Below are 20,867 nucleotides of genomic sequence, written 5' to 3'. Positions count from 1 at the left end.
CAACACTCAAATCCTAAGAAGATAGTAGCACAAGTAATGGCCTCCCTCCCACTCTCTCTGAGAAAAGCCTTAGTGCCATCTTGCTTAGAGAAGGCCGCTATCAAGTCAATTGAGGTAAACATTGTTCCACCAAGCATCCAATTGATTTTTGGAGCAATCATACCAAGTGCAATGATGAGTCTCAATTCCATCACTTCATCTACTAAGCAACATGCTCCACTCTTCCTAGCAACAAGCCAGACTGACTCTCAGAAAAGAAATATTAAGTTCTCCTATTCTTATTGCTATTTCTACATTGATCAATGTTGTTTCTACTACTTTTCTTTCAACTATTGCAAGTGCAATGGAAGTTAAGGTTAAGCCTCAACCGAGCACTACAGATTTGAGCAAAGGAAAGAAGATTATTTCTTCTACTAATAAAAAAGAAAAGGGTAAAGAGGTAGAAGCCTATAATGATGAAATTGATCTAGAGGAAGACATTGTTATACTAGATTGCAATCTCTCCAATCTAAATCCTAAATAAATGGATAACCTTGGTGAGCTATGGAAGAAAAGAGCCAGATAACAAACGCTTAGAGAAGAAAAGAAGAAGAAAAATGAAGTGCTTGAAGAAATTAAAAGCATATTTGTTTATGCACTTAGTATAGAGGTTGATGAGAAACAACCTATTTTGGATCAACTTGTTGATATTTCTCACAAGTTTAATAAAGAATTGAGTAGATAGGACAAAATTATGCAAAGAGCAGAGAGGAAGTTTCAAGACGAAGTTTTGGAGAAAGTGGCATAGAAAATTGACATTGATAAAGTGGAATTGTCCACTATTCTTGTACATTTTGAAAATTCTATTAATAATGTTGTTTATTTATTTGTTAAGTTGAGTGGTACATCAAATTTCACAAAGGAAATAAAGGATAAGTTGTCACAAATTGATACTAGTTTGAAGACAAGTGCACATCAGTTATCACTTGACTCTAGCACTAGTTCTATACATTTTGTGAAAATCATGTACCTAATAGATTTATAGGAAAAATTACTAAGGGAAGAAGCCAAGATAAGGGCTACACTTACCTATATTCAAAGTTTGATAATTCCCAACATGGATGTAATACAAAAACATATTATGCATGCCAAAACATTAATCCATGACAAAAAATTTCTAGTTGCTGATCACATGATGGAACTATCAACTGAAGTATAGATAGCTTTGCACAGTTCTAAATTTTTACAAGAGAATTGGGACAAAACCATGTCCATAATTTTGAAGGTACATAGTGATTTCCTTTCACATTTTGGAACTACCTTATAAATATGCATTTTTTTGGCATTTGTGTCAAAATCAAGGGGGAAATAGTTATTATCATACTATACAATGCATATGTATATATAAAAGGGAATCCAAGGGGAAATGCAATTATGTATAGATATATCTACAAAAAATAAATTTTGAATATTCAAAATTAGAGTCAATGTTTATCGAGTTGTTAGCACAACAATCAAATTTGATTTGCAGACCCAAACATATTAATAGGGGGAGTTTTGACTTATATTTTGAGTATTCAAATTTAGGTATGATAAATGTTTTTGTCACTAATTCCAAAGGGGAAGATTGTTGACCTAATGGTTAAATCATTTATTAGTTAGTGACTAAATACTTAATGAGTTTGATTAGCTACATTTTCTACCAAGCTTTATGATGGGGACACAACCCAAGCAAAGAATGGACACAACAAGAAAGGGAAAGTTTTATTAACTATGAAATTATGCTAGTGCACTTAGTGTAGAGAAACATACTCCAAAACATGCCCTATGGGCTTACAATAGCATAAATCTGAAGATAAATTCTTCTCCCAGTACCTTCTCTCAAACTCCACTCCTAACTGCCTTTTACAATGCCAGAAATGTTCTTAAATAGAACCCAGAGGGTTAAAGATTAGGAATACATTATAGAAAGTGCTAGTTGGCATCCACCGACCAAATAGAAGGCTCTAGAAATTGCATTAGAAGTTGGCACAAAATTAGAAGAATCCAAAACTGTAACCAAACTTTCGGGAGGCATAACTTTTGAACCATAGCTCTGATTGACAAACTGTTTACATTTTTGGAAAGCTCTCGAAGTGCTCTATAGCCCTATGGACCAGATTTTCTCATCCCCCATTTTTTTAGCCCTATTCAAGGTCATTTAATTCCCCTAACCTAACTTTGAAGCATTCTTAGGATGTCTCCAAAAATAGAAAAATTGTGATAACTTTCAAACCATGGGGCCTTTTGACATGATTCTTTTTCTGGAATGCTCTAAATTACAATGATAATCATCAAAACAATTTACACCTTCTAGTTCAACAAAATGATGGCTCAATTACATACTCCTATTTTTTTGGCATTTACACGTATCCCAAGGTGATTAAAAACTCTAACCCAAAACACTAATAGTGGAATTGTGAGAGTTGGAACCTTTATTTCACCCAAATGGGTATCAGAAACTAATTCTAAGTACATTTTTTTCGATGACACAGGATTGCCCTTATACCTTTGGATGCTCCTGCATCAGACACCCAGGGTAGATTGAAAAGTGACCTTGTCACTTTATGAATGGTAGAGGAAATCCCAAATGGGAAACCTCAGCTACTGATATCCAAGTTGAGTCCTCTATCGACCGTCTTTTACACTTGACCAAATACTCATCATACTACCTATTTCTTGTACTCCCACCCACACGATGATCTAGAATGTCTTCTATCTCCTCCTTCTTAGAAGTAGGAATTGGACATGGCTCTAACATTGGCTTCTCATCTGCACCATCATCATGATACTATGTTAAGTTTGCAATGTTGAAAATAGGAGAAATGTGAATACCATCTGGCAACTCCACATCATATGCATTTCCTGAGTCATGTTTCTTCAAAATTTCGCAGGGACCAAATTTCTATATTTTCAGCTTGTAAGTACCCGCTAGAAATCTTTCTTTTCGTAAGTGTACCATGACTAGATCCCCTACTTGGAATTCCTTACGTCTTCTCCTTCAATCAGCCCTAGCTTTATACTCTTGATTCATCTTGGTAATGTGTGCCTGAACCTCCTCATGTAGATGCTTGATATGTTTAGCAAATTCTTCAGCTTCAACACTTGTCCTCTCCCCTTGCTCTATCTTCCTCAATTCTGGTGCAGTCCTTGGGCTACTTCCATATATAATTTGGAATGGTGATTTTCCAATACTCCTATTTATAGAGTTATTGTAAGCAAATTCTGCTTGTGGTAGAATCAAATCTCACCCCTTGGGCTTATCCCCAACTGAACATCTCAACAAATTACCAAGACTTCTGTTTACCACTTCTGTTTGTCCATCAGTCTGTGGGTGATGTGTAGAACTGAACTTCAAGTCTATTCTCAACTTTTTCCACAATGTTCTCCAGAAATACCCCACAAATTTAGTATCTTTGTTAGAAACTACACTCCTTGGGAGACCATGTAGCCTTACCACCTCTCTGAAAAAAAAGTTTGCAATATGGACAACATCATGAGTTTTGTGGCATGGAATGAAATGTGCCATTTTGGAGAACTTATCAACCACCACAAATACTGATTCATTACCCCTTTGTGTCCTTGGCAGTCCAAGAACAAAATCCATACTTAGGTCCTGCCATGGCTTTGATGGAATAGGCAATGGCTGATATAGTCCAGTATTGTGACTAAATCCCTTGGCCACTTGACAAACCTGGCAATTTTGTACAAACTTCTTCACATCTTGTGGCATTTGAGGCCAAAAATAATGTTCTTTGAGAATGGAAATGGTCTTATCTCAACAAAAATATCGTGCCATCCATCCACTATGTTTCTCCTTAATCATATTTTCCCTCATGGAACTCCTTGGAATGCACAATTGACTGCCCTTGAACAACATACTATCTTGAATCAGATAGTCCAACCACTTAGTTCTGTCTACAGCAACAGGTTCTTTACAAGCTTTCCATGCTTCAACAAAATTAGGATCCTTAGGATACAGATTCTTGAGTTCATCAAACCCAACTACTTCAACCTGCATTACTGTAAGCAACAACTGTCTCCTACTTCGTGCATCTGCAACCATGTTAGATTTTCCACTTCTATGCTTCAACACAAATGTATAGCTCTGCAAGAACTCTACCCACTTCATATGCCTCTGATTCAATTTTCCTTGGCTATTTAGATACTGTAATTCCTGGTGATCAGTATATAAAACAAATTCCTTTGGCAATAAATAGTGCCTCCATTTCTTTAAGGCCTGAACTATTGCATAGAACTCTTGATCATAAACATAATACTTCTTTTTTGCATCATTCAATTTTTCACTAAAATATGCAATACGCTTACCTTCTTGGCTTAATATAGCCCCAATAGCATTGCCACTCGCATCACAATCCACCCGGAACACCTTTCTAAAATCTATAAGTGCCAATACAGGTTGTTCTATCACCTTCTTCTTCAGCAATTCAAAACTTCTTGTAGCTACTGTAGTCTATTTGAACTCTTTTCTATCCCCTCTTATTGTGTCAGTCAGGGGTGAACATATGCCACTGAAATTCTTAATGAATTTTCTGTAAAAACTAACCAGACCATGAAATGATCTCACCTCAGTAGCAGACCTTGGAGTAGGCCATTCCAAGATGGCTTTTACCTTCTCTAGATCCATTTTGAGACCTTCAGGTGATATAACAAACCCCAAGTAGACTAACTCCCTTTTTGCAAAGATACACTTCTTCAGATTAATTAACATTTTCTGTTCCCTTAACCTTTCAAGGACACTATGAATATGCAATAAATGTTCTTCAAAAGTCTTGCTGAAAATTAAAATATCATCCAAATAGACAATAAAAAATTTTCCCAAGAACTTCTTAAGTACCTCATTCATAAGCCACATGAAGGTGCTTGGGGCGTTCGTCAATACAAAGGGCATGACTAACCACTCATAAAGACCCTCCTTAGTCTTGAAGGCATTTTTCAACTGATCTCCTTCTCGTATCCATATCTAGAGATAGCCACTCGTGAGATCTATCTTTGTGAAGTACTGCGCTCCACTCAAGCAGTCCATAAGATCATCCATTCTTGGTAAAGGAAACTGATACTTGATGGTTATCCTATTTATAGCTCAAGAGTTTGTACACATACTCCACTCTCTATCCTTCTTTGGTGCTAGTACCGCAGGTACTGCAAATGGACTCAGGCTCTCTCGAATCAAGCCCTTCCTCAATAGCTCCTGAACCTATCTATTTAGCTCCTCAGTTTCAGTAGGAGTCATCCTATGAGCAGCCTTGTTAGGCAAACTAGCTCCTGGGATTAAATCTATTTGATGACTGATCTGCCTTACCAGTGGCAATCCTTCTGGAACATTATCAAAGACGATATCTCCAAACTCACCTAGTAAATCTGAAACTTCAAGTGGTATTTCACTACTACCTTCTTTATCTTTCCTAGGAATCAAAGCATAGCACATAGGCTGATGTTTCATGCCATCTAAAAACTTCCTTCCATCAACAAGACAAATCTTAGCACTACTACATACTTTTTCACCTTCATTTTTCATGGGCTTCAGTTTGTGGTGAACTCCATTCTTTGTTAGAGAGTATGTGTTTGCATGACCATCATGTACTGCATGCCTATCGAACTACCATGATCTACCTAACAATAGATGGGAAACATCCATTGGAATAACATCACAGAGAACTCCATCATGGTAACTCCCAATTTTGAATTTCACTAAACATTGTTCACTTACCAGGACCTTATGATCATCTTTCACCCAAGCAATCCGATAGGGCTGGGGGTGTTTCTCCCTATTGAGCTTTAGCTTAGAGACCATCTCCTCTGATACCAAGTTATCAGTGCTACCACCATCAATGATCACATCACAACATTTATCCTCACACTTGCACCTAGTATGGAATAAAATCCTCCTTTGTCCTGGTTCAATCTCACCACTTGGTAGGACCCTTTCATTTACTAAAGTCTCTCCTCTTTTTGCATCCTCTAAATGTGATGATTGTGCATCCTCATCCACATGAGCAACCCTAGCTTGACCCTTAGCCCTCTTATCTATCCTTCCTTGTTGTTGAGGGCATTCAAAGGCATGATGACCTTCTTCATTGCAATGGAAATAGGTACGAAAAAAGCCTCCTCTTCCTTGTCCACATCCTCTACCTCTTCCTCTCTGATTTCCAAAGTCTTGATCACGGGAGTAGTTGAAACCCTGGCTCCTCTGGTTCTTGCTAGTACCCACATCTTCATTTTTCTTTTGGGTTTCATTTCAGCCTCCAGATGACCTACCACTACCCCTTCCTCCTTGACCACACCCTCTTTGTCTCCCTTTAAACCTTTTATTTAGCTTCTCTTCAACTCGTAGGGCAAACTGGTATGCCTCCTCAACACTGGTCATTCTTACTAGACTTAATTCCTCTTGGATGTGTTAGGATAAACCACAGACAGAAATAAAAACATCATGCAAATATAACCAATAACAGAAAATAATAGAACACACAGAAATGAACACAAGGGACCAAAATTTAACGTGGTTCACCCAATCCCTGGGCTACGTCCACCAAACAGCAAGTCCGATCTTATTACAATCCAGTGATTACAACCTGATTACAATCCGTAATCCCTTACAGCTCAATACCACCGCAAGAACCAATTTCGTATCACCACATATGAAAAATACCCAACCCTAAGCCCTTTTTATACAAGTATTAAACCACTTTAGGGTTATAACATGTCGGCCATATTATGTCGGCTACCATGTCGGCTACTTTCAAAATTTTTTTTTTTCGGGGCGATGCCTCGAACCCCACTATTTATGAAGTATGTACAGTACTTTCCTGATCAGTCACCAAAATCTAAAAATCTCCCACTTGGGGACTGATTAGGCTCCACACTAAACAACAATCTCCCACTTGGAGACTGATCCTGCAGCAATACAACTACCGCATGGGGCTCCCACTGGATCAAACCAACCTGGACTCTGCTGTTCTTTTATTCTCATTTAGTCAAAAAGACCAACTGAAGTTGAAGAGGAGTTCAGCTTCTCCCTTGTTACAACCTTTGTCAACATATCTGCTAGATTTTCATTGGTATGTATCTTCTCCAGCTTTAACTGTCCATCCTCCAAAACTGACCGAATGAAATGGTACCGCAACTGTATGTGTTTGGTCTTAGAATGCAGAGCTGAATTCTTAGCAAGATGAATGGCACTCTGACTATCTGTGAACAAATAATTAACCTTCTGAGGATGTCCCAATTCTTCCAAGAAGAACTGAAGCCATATCATCTCTTTGGCTGCCTCTGTAGCAGCAACATACTCTGCCTCTATAGTGGAGAGAGCATTAATCTTCTGTAGCCTAGAAACCTAGCTCACGGCTGCCCCACCAACAGTAAAGACATAACCTGTAGTACTCCGCCTGGTATCAATATCCCCAGCCAAATTTGAGTCAACATAGCCCTGTAAATAAATAGTAGAGCCCCCAAAGTGTAAACACTTATTGGATGTTCCTCTCAAATATCTGAGAATCCACTTGACAGCATTCCAATGCTCAAATCCTGGATGACTCATATACCTGCTAATGACTCCCACTGCATGTGCAATATCTGGCCTAGTGCATACCATAGCATACATCAAACTTCCTATAGCTGAAGCATAGGGTACCTTGGACATCTTATCCTCCTCTTCCTGTGTCTTGGGACACATCTCCTTAGTCAATTTCAAATGACCAGGTAAAGGTGTGCTGATAGCTTTAGCATTCTCCATAGAGAAACGTTGCAACACCTTCTCAACATAATCAACTTGAGATAGCATCAATGTTCTATTCTTCCTATCTCTACAAATCTTCATACCAAGGATTTGTTTTGCTGCCCCCAAATCCTTCATAGCAAATGCATGTGCTAATTGGCATTTTAGCCCCTTAATATGATCCATGTTAGACCCAGCTATAAGCATATCATCAACATATAAACATAAAATAATGTAGCTATCATCATCCAACCTCTTAAAATAAAGACAGTAATTTGAATGACACCTATTATATCCATGCTCATGCATAAAACTATCAAATTTCAGATACCATTGCCGAGGTGCTTGCTTCAAGCCATATAAACTTTTCTTCAATTTGCACACTAAGTTCTCCTTACCTTTGACCTCAAAACCCTGTGGCTGAGCCATATATATTTCTTCATCCAAATCACCATGAAGAAAGGCTGTTTTAACATCCATCTACTCTAAATGAAAATCTTCAGTAGCCACAAGACTTAAAACAGTACGAATAGAAGTCATTGTAACAACAGGAGAAAATATCTCATCAAAATCAATTCCCTTTTTCTGTGCAAATCCTTTTACAACTAACCTGGCCTTAAATCTTTTCTTACCTCCTTCCTCTTCTTTCAACCTGTAAACCCATTTATTCTGTAAAGCCTTTTTACCTGCAGGCAACTTGCACAAATCCCATGTCTTATTTTTCAGCAAAGAGTCCATTTCATATTTCATTGCAGACTCCCACTGAATCTTAGTATCCACCTGCACAGCTTCATCATAACTTTCAGGTTCACCAGCATCAGTAAGTAAAATAGAATACAAAGAGGGAGAAAACCTTTGTGGAGGTCTAATTGGCCTTGTTGACCGTCTAACATTCACTGGTGTGTGTGGTATTTGTTGTTGTAGTTGTTGCACATCATGAGGAATGGCTGGAACATCAACTTTTGGAGTATCATCCAGCACTACATAATCATCTTCTTTCTTCTCATGTTGCTACAACAGATCTTTGTACAACACTTTTTCATTGAATATGACATCCCGACTTCTTATAATTTTATGATTTTCAAAATCCCAAAGCCTATAGCCAAATTCATTAATGCCATATCCAACAAAGACACATTTCTTTGATTTAGCTTCTAGCTTGGTTCTATTTTTAGAGTCTACATGAGCAAAAGCTTCACAACCGAAGGTCTTGAGAAAATAATAACTCACCTTCTTACCAGTCCATGCTTCCTCTGGAATACCACAACCCAAAGGAGTAGAGGTACCTCTATTAATCAAATATACTGCAGTATTGACAGCCTCCGCCCACATGTGTAAGGGCAACCCAACATGCAACCTCATGCTCCTTGCGCGCTCCATTATAGTCCTGTTCATGCGTTCAGCCACTCCATTTTCCTGTGGAGTCCTTGGAATAGTTTTTTGTCTATGAATACCATTAGTGGAGCAATAATCTTCAAATTCATGACTGCAATAATCACCACCATTATCAGATCTGAGACATTTTAATTTCTTACCAGTCTCATTTTCAACCAAGCATTTCCATTTCTTAAAAGTTTGAAATACATCAGATTTCTGTCTAAGGAAATAAACCCATACTTTTCTAGTTGCATCATCAATAAATGTAACATAATAATGAGAGCCACCAAGGGAAGATAATTGAGTCGGTCCCCATACATCTGTATGCACAAGCTCTAATTTCTCCTTTTTGTTTTCCTTCCCAGTCTTTACAAAACTCACTCTCTTTTGTTTTCCATACACACAACTTTCACAGAAATCCATATTCACACATTTTAGACCTGGTAAAACTTTCCTTGAATGAAGTAATTTCATACCTTTCTCACTCATCTGCCCAAATCTATTGTTCCACAACGCTGTATCAGAATCTACAGCAGCTATTTGTTCTCCCTGCTCAACTGCAGTAATTGTTCCTGAATATTCATTTTTATCTAAAACAATCAAAGTAGAAGGAACAATATGACCTGTACAAAGATATAGGTGCCTACTTTCACACCTTTTGCTACTACAAGGGAACCTTTTGAAACCTTCCAATTTTTATCATTAAAAGTAACTACACAACCCTCATCACCGAGTTGCCCTGCTGAAATTAAATTCCTACTCAGCTTTGGAACATGTCTTACCTCATGTAGTAGCCAATGATTTCCATTCTGCAACTTAATCTTAATTTTTCCATTTCCAACAATCTGACAGGGTTCATTATCCCCCAAATAAACAAGCCCAAAATCCCCTTAGACATAATCAATGAAATAACCTCTATGAGGTGTAGCATGAAAAGAAGCACCAGAATCTAAAACCCATGAATCATCAACACTCTCTAAAGACAGAAGCAAAGCATCCTCTTCAGATTTGTTACTTACCACATTTGCCTCTTTGTCTCCATCTGATTTATCTCCTTCATTTTTCTTTTGAGTCCAGCAATCTTTCTTTTTGTGCCTTGGTTTCCCATAGTACCAGCAATCATTTGGTCCTCTCGATTGAGACCTCCTCCCCTTTGACTTTTCTCTTGATTTCCCATGATTTCCAGAGTTACTTCCTCTTTCAGTCGTTCTGCCCCTGCTTTGTGCATTTAAAGCACTTCCTGATGTAGATCCACTTGAGGATTTTCTACGAGTTTCCTCACTTAAAATAACACCGATCACATCATCATATTTTAGGGTACTAGATCCAGGAACAGAATTACTCACCGCCATTACCAAGCCATTCCAACTTTCAGGCAAAGAACACAAAATCAAGAGAGCCCTAATTTCTTCATCAAAATTGATACCCATAGAAGATAATTGACTAGTAATAGTATTAAGCTCATTTAAATGATCTGCAACAGATCCACCTTCTGCCATTTTCATATTAAATAAACGCTTCATGAGAAATACCTTATTTGAAGCAGAGGGCTTTTCATACAGTGTCGCTAGGGTTTTCATCAAATCTTCTGTCGTCTTTGCTTTTATAATATTAAATGCCACTGATGGTGCCAAGAATAACCGAATGCTTTCGAGTGCCTTTCTGTCCAAAAGATCCCATTCAGCCTCTGACATAGTTCCCTGATTCTTGGCTTTTCCTTCCAACGGCTTCCATAAATCCTTCTGATATAAATAGTCTTCCATTTGCATCTTCCATAACTAGAAGTTCTGCCCATTAAACCTGTCAACCCTCAACTTATCCTCATCTGCCATTGCTCCCACTGAACTGTGAGACTCCCACTTAACCGTGAGACTTTCCTGCAGAGGATAACTGAAAGACAACCTTGCTCTGATACCACTTGTTAGGATAAACCATAGACAGAAATAAAAACTACATGCAAATATAACCAATAACAGAAAATAATAGAACACACAGAAATGAACACAAGGCACCAAGATTTAACGTGGTTCACCCAATCCCTAGGCTACGTCCACCAAACAGCAAGTTCGATCTTATTACAATCCAGTGATTACAACCTGATTACAATCCGTAATCCCTTACAGCTCAATACCGCCGCAAGAACCAATTTTGTATCACCACATATGAAAAATACCCAACCCTAAGCCCTTTTTATACAAGTATTAAACTACTTTAGGGTTATAACATGTCAGCCATATTATGTCGGCTATCATGTCGGCTACTTTCAAAATTTTTTTTTTTTTGGGCCGATGCCCCGAACCCCACTATTTATGAAGTATGTACAGTACTTTCCTGATCAGTCACCACAATCTAACAGGATGCTTGGTCGCAACCCACTAATCTAACAAGAAACCTTCTCCTTATTTGCTTCTGCATGCCCTGCTCTAATGAAGAGTTGGTAAAACTCCTCTATATATTCCTGGACTAATTTTCCTGCTTGCTTTAACCCATGCATCTTCTTAAACAAATCAAGCTCATAATCAACAAGAATAAATTGCTTCTTCAATTTGTCCACCATACGGTCCCACCTTGTGATCTTCTCCTTTCCTCTTCTATTTCTTTCTAATTGAACCTCTTGCCACCAGATTTTGGCATGGCCTTTCATTTTGGCCTTTGCAAACTTAACCCTATCTGGATCCCTGATATCCTCATACTCAAAGTACTCTTCTAGTTCATTGATCCAGTCGATCAACTCATCTAGTTTCAGATTTCCTCAAAATACACCCACATCAATCGTAGGTCTTTTCCCAAACTTAGTAATTTCCCTAAAAATCCTTTCCTCTGCCTGATTCAGAACTTCCTCATCAACTTCCCCTTCTAGTCCAATTTCTTCTTCTTCATTATCATCCTCACTTTCGTCACCTGCGGCAACATTTGTTCCTCTATGAAGCTCCTCCTGCAATGCTTGTACTTGCCTTTAGAGGGCTCTAACCTCATCAGGATTAATAGCTCTAGCCCTTCCACCATGCTCTCTTCATGGAGGCATCTTCTTAACTCAAACCCAAAACCATACAGTCTTGGTGCAAATTGCCTCACAGTCGGTGCTCTGTCTACACACTCACAAAAACCATCTCTGATACCACTTGATGGGGACACAACCCAAGCAAAGAATGGACACAATAGGAAAGGGAAAGTTTTATTAACTATGAAAATATGCTAGTGCACTTAGTGCAGAGAAACAGACTCCAAAACATGCCCTATGGGCTTACAATAGCATAAATGTGGAGATAAATTCTTCTCCCAATACCTTCTCTCAAACTGCACTCCTAACTACCTTTTACAATGCCAAAAATGTTCTTAAATAGACCCTGGAGGGTTAAGGATTAGGAATACATTCTAGAAAGTGCTAGTTGGCATCCACTGACCAAATAGAAGGCTCTAGAAGTTGCATTAGAAGTCGGCACAAAATTAGAAGAATCCAAAAATGGTAACCGAACATCTGGGAGGCATAACTTTTGAATTGTAGCTCCAATTGATGAACTATTTACATTTTTGAAAAGCTTTCGATGTGCTCTATAGCTCTATGGACCAGCTTTTCTTGTCCCCCATTTTTCAACCTTTTTTGAGGTCATTTAATGCCCCTAACCTGACTTTGAAGCATTCTTAGGATGTCTCCAAAAATCGGAAAAATTATGATAACTTTCAAACTGTGGGGCCTTTTGACATGATTCTTTTTCTGGAATGCTCTAAATTACAATGACAATCATCTGACCAATTTACATCTTCTAGTTCACCAAAATGATGGCTCAATTACATACTCCTATTTTTTTGACATTTACACATATCCCAAGGTGATTAAAAACTCTAACCCAAAACACTAATAGTGGAATTGTGAGAGTTGGAACCTTTATTTGACCCAAATGGGTATCCAAAAATGAAAACACATGAAATCAAAACTAAGTCTAAGTACATTTTTTTGGATGACACAGGATTGCCCTTATACCTCTGGATGCTCCTGCATCACTTTATAGTTGCTACTAAGCCTCACATTCAGATAGCAATGTTTACCGAGCTTCATAGAGTATACTGAGCTCATTAGTGCAAACCATGTAGGAAGTAGTGTTAACTAATCTTATTAATATCTACCAAGCTAGTAATGTTAACGAAGAAGAATGAAGGTAGTGTTGACTAAGCTTCCATGTCAACTAAACCCTTCAGTGTCTACCAAGTTCTCCAGTGTTCACCGAGTCACCCAATACTAATCAAGTTTGTGCTACTCTCGAGTGATCAATGTGGACCATGAACAAGTGTCAAAAAAATGCCAGAGCTTGTTGAGTTGATAGTGTTGCTGAGTGTTAGAATATCACCTGAGTGGTCTTCAAAATTTGAGTTATAGTAGTAAGCCAACTTAGTGAAGATTGTTTGAATTTGATGTTGTAGCCGACTCTAGAAGGTAATTATATATATATATATATATATATATATATATATATGTAATACATCTTATCATATCCAAATATAAGTGAGTAATAAGTAAAAAGTAGAATGAATGCAAATTAGAAGACAAAGGCTACAAGCATCATAAGCAAAAGTAGAGTCTCATCTATCATAACAAGATGATCATTTTACATCAAAGGAATCTCATAAAACAAATCAAGTTATAGATTAGAGATCATCTACTAGTTCATCCTAACAGGTGTAGTAGTCAAATCCTCTAACAAGGTGAACTTAACAGTCTTATGCTAAATCTCCTAGCTGAGTGCATACTTCACTGTATTGTATAAATCCTTTCACAAGGTGGACTTAGTAGTCCTTGTTGCTCCTAATAGGGTAGAACACCAGAAGTGATCATTGTAAGCCTTAATAGGCCAAATTTAAAATGTAGTCATAAAGCTTGTGGGTATCATCCCCTACCCTAGTTTTACTTTCTATTTGGAAGGTTTCTAGGTTACCAAATACTGTGTCAAGTGTTATTAATGTTTTATTGCCTTTAGTCTTTCATGCATGCAATTAGATCATAATAACTTATGAAGGATTAATTGATGAATAAAACTTAAAGTTTTATTGGTTCCTGATTCAACCCCCTCTCAATCACTTGGGCCCTCATACATTTCCAACACTTGCTGAGCTACAATGCTTGCAATTGGCAGAGAACCAGATATCAATTAGGAAAGCGAAGAATTCAATGTTTAATTTTGGATCATTGATCATGTGTATTTAATTTTATACTCAAAGTTATTTTCCTACTGTTGGAAATATTGCATGGGAACATGACAAACCTACTACGAGGAAGATCAAAAAGTATATAATGAATTTAGTGTTGAAAATATATTGATACAAGTATAAGAATATGTTTAAATCATTATTTTGTCACTAATTTCAAACCTACTACTTGCTAGTAAGACAATTTCTTAGATGATTTAAGTATTATCATTTGTTTGATTGATGAAGAAGATTTGATCAAATGAGGTAACAATAGCACCTAGAGGAAAGGTTGAGTTATGATAAAGAAAAGAAGTACAAAGATCAGTTAAGATAGTAATATTATAGTGCATTAGTTATCTACTTAAGGTTGCAAAGGTTGGATACTTTGAAAAAGTCTAAAAGAACAAGAGAGAAGAATCGAGTCTACCAAGCTTGACTGAGTGGATAGTAGGTGCTGAGAAAAGTTAGTGCAAACCAAGTAAAAAATTAGTTGGAGCCAAGGAAAGTCAAATTTCAGTGTATGCGAAGTGATAAAGTGTACCCCAAGTAAAGTTTAATTCATGCTGAGCACCAGTAAACTTTAATTCATGTTGAGTGATTTGATAGTGGATGCCGAGAAACACAGTATGGGTTGAGTGTCAACATTATGAGAAAGATCATGAATTTGATGAATCTAAGCTGACAAGTTTGATTTCTTGGATTTTATGAACCATGTGAAAGATAAGCTTTATGAGCTAGTGGCACAAAATTCAAGATGAACCATTTTGAGGTGAATATAAAGAGGATTGAAGGAGAAGTTTCTATAAGAGAATAAAAGGAAAATATGAGTAGATTCATTGAATCCTACCTAATCCTACCTAACCCTAAAATGGATGATGGAGGATGAATGAGAAAGGATCCAATTTCTCTTTATAAGGGGATACAAGGCATGAAACGATAATTGGCATGTGCCAGAACCCAAGAAAGACAAGGAGTCTAGGGTGTTGTTTCATATGGTGGCCAAACTATAGAGTCTGCAATTGGCATGCAAAGTAAAAAGACTTAAGGGTATGGATGCTTGAAGGGTGGACAAGCTATCAGAGATAAAGTGTAAATCCTTTGGATTAAGGTTGACCTAACAGTCATTTGTAAATCCTTTAACTAGGTGTCATTCCAAGTGAATGATCTAAAGTCCTCTAATAAGGCTCACTCCTAATAAGGTGATTGAAATCCTTTAACTAGGTCACATTTAATAGTATGTGTTGTAACCTTTAATAGGGTTTGCCTTTCACAGGGCATCACTTCAAAAGAGTGAGAGTTAGTAGCATGTTACTAGTGGTTTCCCCAAATTGGGTTTCCTTTTAAAATCATTGTGTCAAATGTATTATTGAATCTATTATATTTCATGCCTACATTTCTGCAAAGTTGATTTGACAATAACCTACAAGTTTAAGTAATTGTATGATCTAATGGATGCATGCATGATGAATATGTTTTAAGGATATGGGTTTACTAAGCTGTGAAAAGTTTTATTTCTACATCTAGACCTTGGATAATTGATTCAACCCCACTCTCAATTATTCTAAAGAATTCCAAAATTTGGGAGAAAATTTTGAGAATATTCTAGATGGATATTTTGAAAAATCCAAGCAGAAAATGAGTAATCAATTAAGGATTTTGACATCTTTAGTTGAGAAGCATTATGATGAGGCATCTTTTCTAGTTGATACTAATTACAAATAAGTATAGGTAGTTAAGTTGAGGGAAACTTGGCTTAAACCTTTTGCTTATGAAATTAGAGATTGATGATGTTAGTGTAACAATTAATGCATTGCTAAATGAAGAGATTGATGCAAAAGCCGAGCCCTTTGGAAAATATGAAGAAGTAATTTAAGCTATAATGACTATGAATATTAAAATTGGTTCTACTAATAAGAAGAGAAAGAAAATGATTGAAGACCTAGAAGGAAAACTAGGCACACAAACTAAAGGTAAAGGACCTTTGATGCTTACACAAGGTCTTGGAGAAAATAAAGACAATGACAATAATATAAAGGAAGAGGAATAAAGTACAGAGAAATAGGGAAAATCCCTAGCACTAGTCACCCCACCAGTGAAAAAGGCCAAAATAGTGAAAGTCATTTAGCTGAAGGTGAGGAAGGATGCAAAGAAGGTAACACCTAAGCCCCTCTATCCTCCTACACCACAAAGATTGAGAACTAGAGTAGTAATAATAGTTAGTACTGAGCCACCATTGAAAAAATCTTTGGTAAAGATTACTAAACTAAGCAAAGGTTCAAGTGGTACAGGTGCAATGAAGAGGAAAATGCCAACCACTAAAGTTTAATAGAAGAGAAGAAGGTTGGTAAATAAAAGATATGATAAAGAGGAAGATTGAGAAAGAACTAAATCTAATGAACCTAGTCATCATTGATTCATTGTGCTTACAAAGCCTAGAACTATTGACAAGGTATGTATCAACATCAGAAACTCTATAGGCCTATCAAGTTTTATATATGTCACGTATGAAATGTTGAGTAACACTAAAAAGTCCAAGGTAGAAGAGGCCATGTTATAAATGATGGACAAGAACAAGCTAGCACCTATAAAATTATAAAATAAGATTCCAAGAGATTTGTATAGTAGACTTGATGGCAAGTGGCAACATGAAACTAAAATTGAGAAGAAAATAAGAGAAGTCAGATTTGCTAAACTTATGCCTAAGTTGACAAATAAGCAAAAGAAAACATTTTTGGAGAAGTATAGGAAACAATTTATTTCTAAATTTAGAGTATTTATGATTTTACAAAATAAAATTGAGCCTGTTGTACAACAAAATGAATTAGTGTGGAAAAGAATTTTTGGACTAACTACAAAAGAGGTTGACAATGTAGACACCTAAAAATCCTTTAGAAAATAAAATATTTTTATTTTCTGAAAAAAGTTTCTGATGACATCATCATTAATTAATTAATTAATTAATTTATTTTTATGCCATTAAATCCCTTTATCTTAATTAAAAATATTTAATTAAGGAATCCCTCCCAAAAATGTTTAAATCTTATTTAAACATTATTTCCTTATTTATTAATTATTTAATTAATAAATTGACCAAAAAACCCAAAATAAATAAAAAATTTATTTTTTGCCCAAAACTTGGCCAATTCCCTTAAGACCACTAACCTCTGCCAAAATCTTCTAATCCTTCTTTAATTTTGATTAAAGGCTAATCCCATCATTTCCTACCCCTAATCCCAACTCAAAATATTTAATTAAGATTAAATATTAATCCTCATGTTTATTAAAAAAGTTTTAATAAATATCTCCTCAACCCAAAACCTTGAAATAAATAAAAATTTATTTATTTCCTAGAAATCTAATTTATCCTCATCCTAAGAAGTTCTAGACTCTTCTAGAAAGTCTTCATCCTCATCCTAGGAAGTTCTAGACTATTCTAGAAAGTCTTTATCCTCATCCAAAGTCTAGACTCTTCTAAAAGATGTCTTTAAACCTAATCCTAATCCCCTCCTAACCTTGTCACATTCCCTAAAAATGGGTTAAGACTTGATAACCCAAGCCAAAGTTAACAAATATCTCCTCCTTCACCCACCCTCATTAAATGCCATCCACTTGCCTATCCCTAAGCTAATCCTAAACCATCCTAATCCATTCTCTAATCATTTGTACAATCCTAAGCAAGCTTAAAACCTTCCTAATCAAGCCCAAGTCGAAATTCCTCTCATCTCCCTCAAAATATCCCAAACTTTATGAAGTCCACTAGGCCATAAATGACTCTTCCAAGCCCTTTCATTGCTCTTACAAGCCATTATGAGGGTCTTTATGAAGATTTTATCCCTTGAGCCTCCTTTGTTGACTCATCCTTCCCATTTTGTCCATCCTCTCACCTTGTGACATGTGTCACTCTCTGATTGGCTGTAAGGAAGCACAATCCATGTGCTCTCCTGATGCAGGAGCATCTAGAGGTATAAGGGCAATCCTGTGTCACCCAAAAAAATGTACTTAGACTTAGTTTCTGTTTCATGTCTTTACATTTTTGGATACCCATTTGGGTCAAATAAAGGTTCCAACTCTCACAGTTCCACTATCAGTGTGTTTGAAAATCTTGAAAAAATAGGAGCATACAATTTGACCATCATTTTGGTGACCTAGAAGGTGTGAATTGGCCAGATGAATGTAATCATGATTTAGAGCATTCCAGAAAAAGAATTAGGTAAAAATGCCCCATGGTTTGAAAGTTATTGCAGTTTTTCAGGTTTTGGAGACCTCCTAAGAATGCTTCAAAGTTAGGTTATGGGCATTAAATGACCTCAAAAAGGGCCAAAAAATGGGGGATGAGTGAAGCTAGTCCATAGGGCTGTAGAGCGCTTCGAGAGCTTTTCGAAAATGTAAACGGTTCGTCAATCGGAGCTACGGTTCAAAAGTTATGCCTCCCGAAAGTTCGGTTACCATTTCTGGATTCTTCTAGATTTGTACCGACTTCTAACACCACTTCTGGAACCTTCTATTTGGTCGATGGATGCCTACTAGCACTTTCTAGAATGTACTCCTAGTCCTTAACCCTCCGGGGTCTATTTAAGGAGATTTTTGGCATTGTAAAAGGCAGTTCGGAGTGGAGTTTGAGAGGAGGTCCAAAAAGGAGAAATTATCTCCAGATTTATGCTATTGTAAGCCCTTAGGGCATGTTTTGAAGTTTATTTTCTCTGCACTATTTGTAGTAGCTTATTTTCTCAGTTAATATAATTTTCCCTTTCTGTTGGTTCCATTCTGTTCTTGGGTTGTGTCCCCATCATCTCCTCTCATGCAATCTGAGCCCTCCATGAACTTTTCCCCATCCTTGCGTCTTAGCCCTCAATCCCTCAAGCCTCTTGCCTATAAATTGGATCCTTCCCCTTTGCAAAAGAACACAATCCATGAAGTAAAGTCATAATGTCATTTTAAGAAGCCATTTTACATCAAAACCATACACTCACACCCAAATTCCAACTCCATTTGAAGCCCTTTTTGAAGCATAAAGCTTGAGCATACATCCTATCTATTTAGACAAAGTCACTCAACAAAAGAGCTTCTCATTGAGAGAGCCCATTAATGGCTCATATTCTCAATTGAGAGCTCATCTTAGTCTATCTTGAAGTTTATGAATTTTGTTTAGTTTATAGAAGCTTTATTTAAATTTTGTTTCTATTAGCATACTAACATTGCTCATATACAAACAATATTGTCAAAAAAGATGAATAGGAGAAATAAATGATCACGATAACTATTGAAGATGTTCATAGTGATGAAGAATATTTAGATGTACTGAGTGCATAGGGAAATGTATTACCTATTCATGATACTATACCTAACATCCTCTATTAGAAAAAATAATGGACTATCCTAAGGGAGGAGAAAATCAAGTCTAAATTTTGGATTTCAATGAACAAATAAAATAGATGGATAAATAACAACAACAATAGGCTTCTCAAACCAAAACATTGATCATAGACATTGAGGAATTAGAAAAGGGGAAGCAAGAACAAGAGGAACCAGAAAAAGAATCAAATGTAGAAAAGTCTACTATAGGTCAAGAAGGACCACATGTCTCAAGACCTCCAACAAAGGGAATTAAGGAGATTGAATAGAAGAGAAGGAAAAGGAAAAAGAAGAAGAAATGCACAAAGATTCATAAACAGTGCCAAGTGCAACTATTGTTGTCGCTAGTACTAAAATAGTATTTGGACTGAGTGCTAAAACCTCCTCACCTACTTTAACTCTAGCAGTGCCGAGAAAAAACACTCCTAAGAAAATAAAAGGAAATAAGATTTTTTCTCTCTAGATAATATTATTACTCTAGATGAAGATATGAAAATGTCAAAATGGGATCTAAGCAATCTCACATTTGAACAAACTGTCATCTTGCAAGATATTTTGGCAAGAAAGAAAATACAAGAAGAGTTAAGGAGAGAACAAAAAAATAGGTGTTGTATGATATCAACGATATATTTGTTGATACCTTTGATGTACAAACTATTGATGAACTAGCCCCCATTATCTTCTAGTTAGTGCAACTTGTTAAAAAAGTCAACACTGAGGATATTGAAGCAAATGAAAAACTAATGGCCTAGTCTGAAATGAAGTTTGAAAAAAAAGTAATAGAGAAAGTTTCTATTATAATTTCAGTAAGAAAGGTTGAATTGATGACACTTGTACAGAAAAACTTGTTTAGAAAATATAGAATATGTACAATATTCTTTGTGACTTGTCAAGATTTACTGATGAATTTCAGGAAAACATTCAAAGAATTTAGGATGATATGAAATTATTAGGCTACTCTATCTCTTAGTCATTCAAATCAAGCTCAATGTATTCAGGCCTAAGATTATCTCCTTCTAGTCCATGTTAATACCTCACTTAGAGGTTATGTAATGAGAACTACCTTCAACAAATGATCTAGTTCAAAGAGATCACAATCTTTCTAATGGTGATAGCTTAATTGACTTAGCTTCAAATTTGGAGATAAAGACTCATGTTTTGGAATTAATGAGAACCACATGGGATCATGATCTTGCTATGA

The sequence above is a fragment of the Cupressus sempervirens genome, chromosome 11, assembly GCF_028749045.1.
Source record: "Cupressus sempervirens isolate cs-2001-9-10 chromosome 11, ASM2874904v1, whole genome shotgun sequence".
NCBI classification, from domain to species: domain Eukaryota; kingdom Viridiplantae; phylum Streptophyta; class Pinopsida; order Cupressales; family Cupressaceae; genus Cupressus; species Cupressus sempervirens.
This window is presented reverse-complemented; position numbering follows the sequence as displayed.